We start from the raw sequence: 9,765 nt of genomic DNA, 5'->3' as shown, positions 1-9,765 counted from the left end.
GGAATCGAACCTGGGACCCTTCAGTCTGCGGGCTGAGGCTCTATCCGCTGAGCCGCACCGGTTTCGGCAAAATAGATATATATTTTTTTAAATCACGAGTCTTCTTGGTGGACTGGCCTTTTTTCCATTCTATCCTTTCCCTCCCTGTCTCCGCTCATCTCGCTTGCCCCGTGGCCCGCTTGGCCCCCATATCCACACAGCATCCTCCAGGCCGGCTCCGGGTTCGGGGCCCCGGTGGCCGGACGCTGCCCGAGAAAGTGTGACTCCGGGACCGTCCTGGTCTGTCCCGTGGCTCCCCCGTGGCTCCCCCGTGGCTCCCCCGTGGCTCCTCCGTGGCAGCCAGAGAGCTCTGAGTGGCTTTGACCTCCTCCTCCTCCTCCCCCTCCTCCTCCTCAATCCGCAGGAACCACGGCCCAGGTCAGCGGCAGGCCAGGGCCCTCCCGCCTGCCTCCTCCCTCCCTCCCTCTCCGGTTTTAGGGAGGAGGCTCAGAGTCTTGGCAGAGGCTGGAGGAGACATCGCCAAGCCCACAGCCCTACCAATAAAAATAATGTGTGATTTGGGGGGGGAGGGGGGGAGCAAAATGCCCCGCCCGGCTCCGGGCGCTGGGAACGCGGGATGGGGCTGTTCTTGGGAGGAAAACATTCCCCGCACCGCCCCCTCTCCCCTCCCCTCCCCCAGCCCCGGCTGGCAGGAGAACCTGAGAACCATTCTCAGCCGGTCCTCCCAACACCGAGGACCACACACTGTGCTGCTGGGCCGGGATCATCCTGGAGCTGAGTACAGAGGTCCCCAGAGCCCGGGGCTGGATGGCCTGTTCCGTTATTGTTGTGTTTTCTTTCTTTTTTTAAAAAAATATATATATATTATTGATTTTTCACAGAGAGGAAGGGAGAGGGATAGAGAGCTAGAAACACCGATGAGAGAGGAACATCGACCAGCTGCCTCCTGTACGTCCCCCACTGGGGATGTGCCCGCCACCCAGGCCCATGCCCTTGACCGGAATCGAACCTGGGACCCCTCAGTCCGCAGGCCGACGCTCTATCCACTGAGCCACACCAGCCAGGGCTTAGTATATTTTTATTGATGTCAGAGAGGAAGGGAGAGGGAGAGAGAGAGAGAGTCAGAAACATCCATGATGAGAGAGACCCATGGATCCGCTGCCTCCTGCACGTCCCCCACACTGGGATGGAGCCTGTAACCCGGGCCTGTACCCTGACCTCCTGCTGCCCAGGTCGACGCTAGGCCCCTGAGCTCGCCAGCCGGGCTCCTGTGCTTTCCTGCCTGGGAGGAGAGCTAGAAGGGGGAGCCTCCAGGATCTCTGACCGTCCCCGCAGACTCGGGTCTGTGTTGAACTCCACGGCACACAGGTGCTGGCTGTGCCGATGTTGTTGAACTTGACGGGAAAGGATGGCTTCCGTCAGCAAACGTGGTCGCTGCATTGCAGCGGGCTCTGTGCACGATGCTCACTTTATGGCTGGACTTCAAAGATCCCTGCGCAAGGAGGCCAACATTCTACACGTTTTAGGTCATTTATATATTTTTTCTCCTCTCCCTAAACAGGACGCTCCTAAGCCTGGTTATGTTCTGTGCTTTTCCCTTCCAGCCCCCACGATCCTACACTGAGGTGGCCAGACGTCCCGCTTCTGGCGGGACAGTCACGATTTTTAATAATTTGTCCCGTGTGCCTCTGCATTTTTTTTTTTTTTTAAAAAAGACCCGATTTTTAAAATGCCACGGGACATGGGACAAATTGTTGTGTGTTTTTTTTTAATTGATTTTACACAGAGAGGAATTGAGAGGGACACAGAGCTAGAAACATCAGTGAGAGAGAGACATCCATCAGCTGCCTCCTGCACACCCCTCACTGGGGATGTGCCCGCAACCAAGGCACATGCCCTTGACCGGAATCGAACCCGGAACCTTTCAGTCTGCAGGCCGATGCTCTACCCACTGGGCCACACCGGTTTCAGCTGAAGTGCTTTTCTAAAAATATATATATTTTATCGATTTTTTATTTTATTTCATTTTTTTACTGAGCCATACCAGCCGGGCTGCTTTGGGCTCTGAGTGTGCTGTGAGCTGAGCTCCAGGGATAAGCAGAGAGGAGGGACCTCAGACCTGGGAGAGAGAGACAGATGCCCCGGGGAAAGCAGGTCCCGCTCCGGAGGGGGGCGTGGGGGCCCCCGGGCTGGGCCTGCACAGGATGTCCCCGCGCCTTCTGCGAACCACTGAGCCTGAGGCTGCATCTCACCCAGGCCTCTAAGGGCCTCCCGCCACCGGCGCTGGCCTGGACGGCGGCCAGAGGCGGGGGTTGAGGGGGTGGGGGGACAGGGCCGGGCCGGCTCAGCTTCTGCTGTTTTTCCCTCCCCCCTCCCCCCTTCCCTGCGGACCTGCTCTGTGAATCGGGCCTCTGTTTGCTTTGACTCGGAGCCAGGATGACCTCAGAGGCTGGTGGTGACTCACACCGCTGGCCCCTGTGAGCGGTTCCCAGGGACCCTTTCCTGAGGCCTCCCCTCCCGCCCCCCAATCCGGCCGGGGGGAGGGGGGGGCGTCGGGTTACTCTCTGCGGTCACACGCAGTCCGTGTGGTTTCGTGTGTCCGGGGGGCTCCGTGTTCTACAGCCCGGAGCAGGGAGAAACCCGGCTGCTTTCATTCAAGAGTTTAAACTTTAAAGGATGCCCGGCCGGTGTGGCTCAGGGGTGAGCGTCGACCTAGGAACCAGGAGGTCAGGGTTCAATTCCCGGTCAAGGGCACAGGCCCGGGTTGTGGGCTCCATCCCCAGGGTGGGGCCTGCAGGAGGCAGCCGATGCTTGATTCCCTCCCATCATAGATGTTTCTCTCTCTCTCTCTCTCTCTCTCTCCCTCTCCCTTCCTCTCTGACATCAATAAGAATATATTTTTTTAGCCAAAATCAGTGTGGCTCGATGGATAGAACGTCAGCCTGCGGACTGAAGGGTCCCAGGTTCGATTCCGGTCAAGGGCATGTACCTTGGTTGCAGGCACATCCCCGGTAGGGGATGTGCAAGAGGCAGCTGGTCGATGATTCTCATCGGTGTTTCTAACTCTCTCTCCCTCTCCCTTCCTCTCTGTAAAAAAAAAAAAAAAAAATCAATAAAATATGTATTTTTTTAAACCATATTTTTCTATATATAAAAATGAACATACCTCTGGTCTGTTCTCCCCACCCCAGATCTTCTTCCCTGAATAAGAGGGTTAGTTAGGTCCTCACTCAACCTTCCCGGGCAAGTCCCTACTGGCCAGCCCCTCGCCCCCTCCCTCCATCACCCCCCCCTCCCGCCCCGTCCACTGCTCTCGGCCCCCATGCGGGGCTGTGCTGCAGGCCTGGGGCCGGCACGGCCTGCCCTCAGGACAAGGGCTGAGGGCCAACAGGGACGGGGGACCCGCTGGCTGTCCCCACAGGGCGCAGAGAGTCTGACCCCCTTTTCTGGTCTGACTGGAAAGCTCCCAGCTGCGCCTGGGGCTGGGGGAGGAGGCTGGGGAGGAGGAGGCTGGCCGCAGCCCTGACCCCTGACCCCTGCTCTCTGCTGCGTTACTGGCAGAGCGGCAAGGAGGCTCAGCGAGGTGGGTGAGTCACCCAAAAAGGACGGAGGAGGGAGGCAGGGCCAGAGACTCAGCTCAGCCAGGGGGTGTGCAGGAGGCAGCTGATCGATGATTCTCTCTCATCGATGTTCCTAACTCTCTATCCCTCTCTCTTCCTCTCGGTAAAAAATTCAATAAAATATATTTTTTTAAAAAGAGAGAGAGAGCCCCGGGTTTAAAAGAGAGAGAGAGAGAGAGAGAGAGAGAGAGAGAGAGAGAGAGAGGGAATGAATCATGGACCAGCCACCTCCTGCACGCCCCACATGGGGAGCCGCTATCCATAGAGGGCGGTGTGAATAGGGCCCTGCCCCGCTGGCCCTCACCTGCCACCTGCTCGTCCTCGGGGTGTGTGTAGGCTCAGGGTTTGCGCGATTCTTTGTCTGTCTGTCTGTCTGTGTGTCCTGAGGGTCCCTGGGATGCTGCCCCCTTTGCAGCAAGGAGACAGAAGGGAGAGGGACAGAGAGCTAGAAACATCGATGAGAAAGGAACATTGACCAACTGCCTCCTGCACACCCCCTACCGGGGATGGGCCCACAACCCAGGTGCATGCCCTTGACCGGAATCGAACCCGGGACCTTTTCAGTCCACAGGCCGACGCTCTATCCACTGAGCCACACCGGCGTCGGCCCCATCTCACATCTTATGGGCCCCAGGTGATGCTGTTGCTCCTCCCTTTTCTTCCTTGGAAGAAGAATCTAGAAGAGAAAAAACGCCGTGCAGAGAGGACTTGTTGACGTGGGAGAAACAGGTGTGGCCTGGCCCGAACCCTCTAATCTGATGGATTCTGCACGCCGTGTGCCCGGGCCGGGCACCGCCGGGGCGGGCTCCGAGTCCTTCCTGCTGGGCGTCCGTCCACCCGCACTCCTCCCGGGCGCTGGAGTCCGGGGTGCTCCCCCGGGCTTTCTGGGAGCTGAGAGATGGTGGATCCGTAATAAATAAGAAGAACGGCCCCCAATGCCTCGGGGGGCCCATCTGGACCGGCCCCGCGCCCCCGGCGGCCGGCTGGATGGATTGATAAGGAGGGCGGTCCGCTGGCCGAGCTCTCGCCCTGGTTTTGGATCAATAAATCCGTCGTCAGGGAGCCAGCCGGGCGGGTGGAGTGCAGGGAGGTCTGATCTGGCCCCGCTGGGCCCGCGGTGCCAGGCGCTTGCTTGGACGGAGCCCTGCCTTTCTGCTCTCCCTGCGCCTGCTGGAGTCCTGCCCCCCCACACACACACACCCCGTGGCCTCCCTGTGGCCCTGAAGTGGTTACACGTCCACCTGGGAGCCAGGAGGTCAGGGTTCGAGTCCCGGTCAGGGCACAGGCCCGGGTTGCAGGCTCCATCCCCAGTGGGGGGCATGCAGGAGGCCGCCGGTCCATGATTCTCTCTCTCAGCGCAGATGCTTCTCTCTCTTTCTTCCTCTCCCTTCCTCTGTGAAATCAAGTTTTTTAAAAAAAAATTATTTAAAGAAATAAAGAAAAGGGACCCCCGCTCTGAGCTGAGAGCCTCCCCTCCCTCTGGGACAGGTACTCCGGCTCTAACCCCAAACTGTCCGGGGTCGAGTGTCTCACCAAGGAAAAGGGGGAGGACAGGAGGAGACAGAAGAGGCCCCACAGCAGGACGACCCCCGCCCCCGCCCCCTCCCTCCCATGGGCGCCCTGCGGACACATCTGGGCCCCCAGCGAGCATCTGGGGGTGTGTGTTCGCCCTGCGCTGGACTGGGGGGGGCTCAGCTACAGGGTAGGCGGCCTGGCCAGGGAAGCAAACACGCAGGCTCTTCCTCCCTCCCCTCCCCTCCCCTCCCCGGGGCTGTTTACTGGGGAGAGAGGTACCAGCAGCTCCTGATAAGAACTGGGAACAGCTCCGCTTGGCGCCTGAGCTCACTGGCGCTGGCCTGCTGGGCCCTGGCCCGGGCACTGGGCTCAAGACCGCCCTCTCCCCCACCCACCCAGGGGCCGGTCTCAGTGAAGCCAGCGCGTTTTGGGGGGAATGGCTATAAAAGTGTGTGTGGGCCCTGACTGGCAACTCGGGCTGTCAGACGGCGGGATAGATCCACAGGCAGCTCTGAGGAGGGGGGAGGGCTGACACGCATGTGGCTGTGGATATCGTATCCCAGGACCGGATTGGGCAGGGGACGCGGCGCCCCGGGAGATCCAGGAAATAGATGGGTCAGGCGTGGGGCCGGCCCCACGCAAGCCCCGGAGAGCACAGGACACGGCCTGGTGGGGTCAGAGAGGCGCCAGTCTGAGATAACACACACCGAGCGGCCAGAGGAGGACGATCCCTGGACGCACACTCATCTGGCCACTCTGTGTCCGTCCTATAGAATAAAAGGCTAACGTGCAAATGGTCCCCTCGACCAGGAGTTCGACCAGCAGGCAGGCTGGCCGACTGCCTCTGCCCCTCCCCCTGGCCAGGCTGGCCGGACCCCACCCATGCACGAATTCATGCACCGGGCCTCTAATATATATATATATACATATATATATATATATATATATATATACACACACACACACACACACACACACACACACACACACACTGAGTCCCCAGATTATTATGTGTTCAGAGATCATCATCATCTGGCCACTCCATGTAATGCACTCAGCAATGAGGCTCTCCTCTCTCTCTTTCTCTCCCTCTCTCTCTCTCTCTCTCTCTCTCTCTCTCCCCCTCCTTTCTACTCCCTCTAGAAATCAGTAGAGAAATATCCTCAGGTGAGGATTCACACAAAAATAGCATGCATCTGGCGTGGGGCGGCGAGCACACCACCCAACACACAGACGATGTGTTCCAGGAGGGCTCCCCTGAAACCTGTCTAGTTTTATTAACCACTGTCACCCCAATAATGCCAATAAAAAAAATTAAAAAAAAAAAAAACTGCCTCTGGCCAAAACCGGTGTGGCTCAGTGGATAGAGCGTCGGCCTGCGGACTGAAGGGTCCCGGGTTCGATCGCATGGACCTTGGTTGGGGGCACATCCCCAGTGGGGGGTGTGCAGGAGGCAGCCGATCAATGATTCTCTCTCATCCATGTTTCTAGCTCTCTATCCCTCTCCCTTCCTCTCTGTAAAAAAAAAAAAAAAAATCAAAAAAAATATATATTTTTAATTATTTTTAATTAAAAAAAAAATTGCCTCTGCCACAAACAGGTCTTCTTCTGTCCCTGCTCGAGCATTGCCAGTCGGCGGTGGGGGCGTGACCTTGACCGCAGCAGGGCCATGGGGAGGTGGGCGTGGAGGAAGTGGAGGCGGAGCGAGCAGGTGACAGGAAGCGGGGAGCTGCGGGGCAGCTGGAGGCCGGTGAGTAGCGGCCCCACCCCCTCGGGGGAGGCCTGAGCGTGCTCTTTGGCCCAGGGGTCATCTCACCCGAGGCCTGAGGTCTGCTCACCTGCTGGGGGCGTGGGTGTGTGGACAAAGGGCATGCCTCCTCCGTCCATGCATGCATGCATGCGTTTATACACGGCCTCCCCGATGCGGTTCTGGGTTTCCTGGCTCAGAGCACAGGAACCGGGGGGACACTCAGACCCCCTTTCCCTCCTGGGGGAGCGGCACCAGCAGGGAGCATCCTTCCCGCTCAGCGGCTCCTGCAGGCCGCCTGCTCCCGCTCACACCAGCCCCAGCCCCAGGTGGCCGAGGTGCGGGTTTGGCCGTGTCCTGGCGGCCTGGGCATCCCTCTCCTGCGGCCCCAGACCCAGCTGAGGGCCCCTGACCAGCTGAGGGACCTTCCCCACCACCACCGCTAGGGCTGTCTCACTGTGCCTCTTATTTACTTGTTTGTTTGTTTGTTTATTTAAAAAGTTATTTAGAGCCCTGACTGGTGTGGCTCAGTGGATAGAGATTCGGCCTGCGGACTGAAGGGTCCCGGGTTCGATTCCGGTCAAGGGCATGTACCTTGGTTGCGGGCACGTCCCCAGTGGGGGATGTGCAGGAGGCAGCTGGTCGATGTTTCTCTTTCGTCGATGTTTCTGACTCTCTCTCCCTCTCCCTTCCTCTGTGAAAGAAAAAAAAATCAATAAAATATATTTTTTTTAATAAAATAAAATAGTTATTTAGAGCCCGGCCAGCATGGCTCAGTGGTTGAGCATCGACCTATGAACCAGGAGGTCACGGTTCGATTCCCGGTCAGGGCACAGGCCCGGGTTGCGGGCTCCATCCCCAGGGTGGGGCGTGCAGGAGGCAGCCGATCCATGGTTCTCTCTCATCATGGATGTTTCTCTCTCTCTCTCTCTCTCTCTCTCTCTCTCTCTCTCTCTCTCTCTCTCTCTCTCTCTCCCTTCCTCTCTGAAATCAAGAAAAATATATATTTTTTAAAAAAAATATTTAAGCCTCTTGCACGCCCCACACTGGGGATCAAACCCGAAACCCGGACACGTGCTCTGATCGGGAATCCCAGGCGACCCCGCTTCTGTCTCATCACTGATGCTTCCTCTCTCTGTCTCTGTTCTCATCGGTAGGAGATTGGAAATGGGGAAGCGGCTCCCAGCGGTGTCAGGCTGAGGAAGGCTAACAGTCCCTGGTTTGGGTTTTGTTTTTACGGTTTGTTTGGTTTCCCGGTTCCTTTCATCCGGGAATCTCAGAGAGCACACCGGCCGTCCACTTCTCATCACACACGGCGTGGGAGAGCCGCGGGCAGAGCCCAGCTTGGCTGGGAGCAGAGGGGCTGTCAGGAGAGGGAAGGAGGGGAGAGGAGGGAGGAAGAGGCGAAAGGGCCTCAGGTTCGATTCCCGTCAAGGGCACCTGCCTGGGTTGCAGGCTGGATCCCCAGTGTGTGGGGCGCGCACAGGAGCCCACCGATGGATGTGTCTCTCTCACATCGACGTTTCTCTCTCTGTCTCCCTCCTTCCCTTCCACTCTCTCTCTCTCTCAAAATCAATGGGGAGTCCTAACCCCTTTGGCTCAGTGGATAGAACGTCGGCCTGCGGACTGAAGGGTCCCAGGTTCCATTCTGGTCAAGGGCATGGACCTTGGCTGCGGGCACATCCCTAGTGGGGGTGTGCAGGAGGCAGCTGATGGATGTTTCTCTCTCATGGATGTTTCTGACTCTCTATCCCTCTCTGTAAAAAATCAATAAAAATGTTTTTATAAGTTAAATTTTTAAAAATTTGAAAAGACAACAGCACAGAACCCTGCGCCCTGAGGGTGGAGGCAGGAAGCTGGCGGGGCAGCGCGAAGGGCCAGGCCCCCGACGGGGCGGGCGACTCCGGCCTCTGCTCTCACCGGCCGGGGAGCCTGTTTGCTCTCACCGGCTCGGCTCGGCCTGGCACCGGGCCACTGTGTACGCTCGGCCATTTAGGCCCGATTCCCAGGAGCCCACGGCCGCGGCCCCTCCTCCTCCCGCTGTTCCATCTGGCTCCGGGCCACGGCCTCCCGCCCGGCAACGGAGGGATGTTTTACCGGAGAGAGAGAGAGAGAGCCGTGCGTGGAGGCCAACGCCGTCTGCTCACCACGGGGGTGGCCCCGACGCCGCAGGGAGCCGGTGTGTTCAGCTCAAACCAGAGCCGAGCCCAACCTGGGAAACGGGAGGAGGAGAAACAGAGGGCCAGGCTGACCCCGGCCAGGCCATCGCCATGGGAACCACCTCCCAGGGTGGTCCTTGTGGGGCGTCAGGTGCTAACCATTCCCCCACCCTCTCTCTGCCTGATGCTGGGGAGGGCACCGTGGCTCATCACTCAGTGTCTTCTCCCCTTAAGAGCCGGACGGCTGGGGGGCAGCTGGCAGGGCTGACGGGAAGGGGCCTGAGTCTCCCCCATTGTTCCGAGGAGCGGCTCTGAGTACAAGGATGGAGCTGGCAGGGAGGAAAGGACATTAAACATGCACATGCATGACCTAGCCGGCGTGGCTCAGGGGATAGAGCGTCGGCCTGTGGACTCAAGGGTCCCGGGTTCGATTCCGGTCAAGGGCATGGACCTTGGTTGCGGGCACATCCCCGGTAGGGTGTGTACAGGAGGCAGCTGATGGGTGTTTTCTAAATCTCTGTCCCTCTCCCTTCCTCCCTGTAAATAAATAAGTAAATAAATAAATAAATAAATAAAATATATCTTTTTTTAATTAAATAAATTTAATAATAATCTGGCCATTCAGTGTGTGTGTGTGTGTGTGTGTGTGTGTGTGTGTGTATTAGAGGCCTGGTGCATGAATTTGTGCATGGGTGGGGTCCAGCCAGCCTGGCCAGGGGGAGGG

The 9,765-nt window shown here is 58.2% G+C and overlaps 1 long non-coding RNA gene across 1 annotated transcript in view; it reads right to left on the bottom strand.

The window, feature by feature from the left end:
- Positions 1 to 232: 232 nt before the first annotated feature.
- The window catches only part of LOC123651716, a 19,780-nt gene continuing 10,247 nt past the window's right edge, over positions 233 to 9,765 (bottom strand). Inside the window, exon 3 of the long non-coding RNA XR_006740582.1 lies at positions 233 to 245. This is a non-coding gene — a long non-coding RNA (uncharacterized LOC123651716). The remainder of the gene's footprint in view (positions 246 to 9,765) is intronic.

This window comes from Pipistrellus kuhlii, unplaced genomic scaffold (assembly GCF_014108245.1).
Source record: "Pipistrellus kuhlii isolate mPipKuh1 unplaced genomic scaffold, mPipKuh1.p scaffold_m20_p_72, whole genome shotgun sequence".
Taxonomy (NCBI): domain Eukaryota; kingdom Metazoa; phylum Chordata; class Mammalia; order Chiroptera; family Vespertilionidae; genus Pipistrellus; species Pipistrellus kuhlii.
Note: the sequence above shows the minus strand (reverse complement) of the source record. Positions and strands in the feature narration are given on the sequence as shown.